Source organism: Lactuca virosa, chromosome 3 (genome assembly GCF_052849685.1).
Source record: "Lactuca virosa cultivar CGN04683 chromosome 3, Lactuca_virosa_CGN04683_v6, whole genome shotgun sequence".
Classification (NCBI taxonomy): domain Eukaryota; kingdom Viridiplantae; phylum Streptophyta; class Magnoliopsida; order Asterales; family Asteraceae; genus Lactuca; species Lactuca virosa.
The window spans coordinates 84,273,474-84,277,791 of NC_136428.1; positions in this window are offsets into that span (position 1 = coordinate 84,273,474).

The following is a 4,318-nucleotide window of genomic DNA, read 5'->3' on the forward strand; positions in this document are numbered from 1 at the left end:
CTACAGAGATTGGTTTTGGATTAAGAACATTTTTGTTTGCTAATCTGATGACAACCTTCTGATGGTCGTCTTTGATTTGTTTCTTTGTAAGTGGTTTTTTTGGTTAAGATTCATTAGATTTTTTACTTGAAGTTTGATATGAATCTTGACTGAGACCTAGACTAAAACTTGGATGAGTATCTGCATGCCAGGAGATTTATCATATAAATAGTTGTAAGTTAATTATAATATTTCTTTTATATTTTGAAATGTTTTTCCAAATTGTTACCTCCTTCATTTCCTTTTGTCTTGTCAGCTTTTTGTCTTTTTTTGTTTTCAATTTCTGACTTTTTCTTTCCTGAAAGATAAAGAAATTTGATTAAGTAATTCATTTGTGAATAAGTAATGTATTCATATATGAATAAGTAATACTATATTTTTTATTTATTCGTATATTGTGTTATTTATTTGTGAATAATAAAACTTATTATATTCATTTATTAGTGAATCAACTATTTACCTCTATCTTCTGCATTTCCTTTCTCAATTTCTGTTTGTTTATCTTCACCTCCATCTTTCGTGTTGTTAGCTTCTGCTCCTCCTTTATTTCCATGTTTAGAGTTTTCGTTGCCTGAAACATATACATCATATATGAATATTTTATATTTTTTACTCATTTATATAGTGTATTATTGACTTATGAATAAACAATGTTATTAAAAAAATCAATATAAATATTGTAATATATTTTAAACCATTCATTTACCTGTATCATCTCCCTTTCTTTTTTCAACTTCTTTTCCTTGTTTATCTACACCTTCTGATTTTTCCTTTTCTGCAAGATCCATTTAATTTTATATATTAAATATAATTAATTAATGAATTAGTGAATAAATAATAAGTTGATAGCAACATACCTTGAATAACTTGACTGATCAGAGTATTAGTTTTACTTCTAGTCATTGGTGACCCTGGTTAAAATTTAATAAACAAAATTGTTATTGTATATTAATATTTTTATATATATTTTTAAAATAAAAGTAAGACAAAATTTACCTATATCAATATTATCCAAAATAGTTTTCATTTCAGGGTCATTCCAGATTTCATCTTCTTGACTATTTAAACTTGAAATTCCAATTCCAAGGATATAATCCACAATGTTGTCAACAACTTTATCCAACAAATTTTCATTTTCAGTTTGTTGAATAGTCTCTTCATGATTATTTGTTTCTTCAGCATGCTCATCTTTTTTCTCTTCATCATTGTCATTTTCATTGTTCTTTCCATCTTTCTCTTTTACTCCAGTTTCACCTTCTTTTTTATTCTTATCTTCATCATTCTTTATTCCTTCATTCTCTGCTTCATTTGAATCAAGCAAATAATCTACTTCCGGTTGACTTTCTTCATTATCATTGTCTTCTTCACCATTTCCCTCTTTATCTTCATTTTCTTTTTGATCATTTGTTTTTTGACCCATTATTGGTGTCAAATTGATTCCTTCAACTCCAGTTTCATTACTTGGAAATTCAAAAAGTGTTTGCTTTCAGTTTTTTCTTCAAGAGTTATATTTGTCATCTTTTCTTTGAAAAATCTAAAACTTTTTATTTTAGGGAACTTTGTTATCGCATCATTGAGCTTTGAATTCAACTTTTCCTTCATCCTCTCAAAACTATTAAGCATTTTAGATATTTTTGATTCATATGCCTATGTAATAAAAATAAGTATGATTAGAATTTAATATAATAATTTAATGTAATCATTATTAACATGTTCAAACTAATTACCTCAACATAATGATCTTCATCTTTATCAGAATGACTGTCTTCGAGATCTGTATCTCCTTCATCTTGTTCATTAACAAATTCTTCATTTAATTCTCCAAGTCCAAATCTACCTTCTTCTTGTTCAAATTTCTCTCGATATCTAATCTTCTTTGAACTCTAATAACAAATTGTTGGACGTTTACGTGTTACCGTTAAAGCTTCTTAGTGGATGTTATCAGTATAGAATAACTGCACATAAATGATAGCTAATTGATATTCATATATGAATAAGTAGTTCAAACCATTACTTATTCATACATGAATATATATATATATATATATATATATATATATATATATATATATATATATATATATATATATATATATATATGAACAAGTAATATTATTTTTTACTTATTCATATATGAATAAGTAATGTAAAGCATTACATGCGAACAAGTATATTTTTCTTATTCATATATGAATATGTGCTATTCAGTTATGAATAATTAATATTATTAACACTTAAGTATAAACATTATAATAACTTACCACCAAGAAAGCTGAAGGTCCAACAAAGTAGTTGTTATCTGAGTACGGTATGTATGAGTTCTTTGTTCTGACAAGACAATCCAAAACATAGCTGCACCAGTCTATGTTGTTGATATCTGTTTTTCTTGAAATATAACTCAAAGGAAACAGGTTGCATCTTCCCGTTGATGTTGACTCGCAAAACGTGTTGACAAAAAGAACTAAGAAGTTCAATTTGAAATTCAAATCAGCTTTTGTGGTACTAACAATAACTTTTTTGATCGCATTCAATCGGATGATTGATCCTTCTTGAAACTGTTTCTTCCATTCATCATAACTAGTATCATCTTTAGGCCATTGATCCAGTTGTGTAAGTATGGTTCCACCTATTGGAATGCCCAACATGTCATTAAAAGACTGTGTTGTTACTTTCAGTTCCTTTCCTTCAACATCTATCAGCATTCTCTCATAATCAAATTTTTGAAGAACATAAAATCCCAGCTTCAGTGGTATATCTGTGATTTTCATTTTTAGCAAACTTCCAAAACCCATAGATCTTATACATTCTTTTTGTTTTTTGCTCAACCCAATGATTATAGATAGTAATGACTCTGGTGAACATTTGTTTTTCATCGAGTAAAATTCCTTTACCACTGATTTTTTTCTCTTTCTTGATTGGTGACACCTTTTTTTTGCCTTCTTTGATGGACGACTAGTTTCAAAATCAGATTCTGAATCATGTAGTTGTCGTTTTTCAGGAGTTTTCCTTTTTGATGGACTTGTTCTACTTTGATGCTTTCTTTTCTTTGGTGTTTTTGTTTCTTTTTTATCTGGGAAATGAAAACATAAAATATTTATTAATATTTATTTATTACAAAAATATAACTAAGATATACAATTTTATTTATATATGAATATATTAGATATGATAGGAATTTTGTACCTTTTGCATTTTTCCTCTTCAAATCCGTTTCTATCATTGTTGTGGGGTCTTTATCAGAAATACAAATCTTCTTACCTTCATGAATTAGTGAGTAGAAGATGAATACTTGTTTCCATTCACATATGATTAGCTTTTGAATACAAACAAAGCTAAGCCATATATTTATTCATATATGAATACAAGAATTCAATAGTTTTTTTAATATAAAACATATACAGATTGAATTATTCATATGTTAATAGAAGAAAATTATAGGTGGAATATACAAGTTATTTATAAATTATAGCAGGGATATAAAAGATATTATATGTATTTTATACCTTTTTGATTTTTAGGCATTGATCGGGTTTTTCTCATTGTTCGTGAATCTTTATCGGAAATGTTATTCTTCTTACCTTCATTCAATAGTGAGTAGAAGATAAATGAGTTTGATATTCACAAATGAATATCTGAATAAAACATATATATTCATTTTCTTTTTCACATATGAATATGTATGTTATATTCATATGTGAATAGAACATATATAAGTCATTTTTGTTGTATTCATATTTGAATAATGTATGTATGACAGCAAATTATGTTCTATTCATATATGAATATAACATACATATTCACAAATGAATATTTGAATAAAACATATATATTCATGTTTTTTATTCACATATGAATATGTATGTTATATTCATATGTGAATAGAAGATATATAAGTCATTTTTGTTGTATTCATATTTTGAATAATGTATGTATGACAACAAATATTGTTCTATTCATATGTGAATATAACATACATATTCACAAATGAAAATTTGAATAAAACATATATATTCATATTTTTTATTCACATATGAATATGTATATTATATTCATATGTGAATAGAAGATATATAAGTTATTTTTGTTGTATTCATATTTGAATAATGTATATATGACAGCAAATTATGTTTTATTCATATGTGAATATAACATACATATTCACAAATGAATATTTGAATAAAACATATATATTCATATTTTTTATTCACATATGAATATGTATATTATATTCATATGTGAATAGAACATATATATAAGTTATTTTTGCTATATTCACATA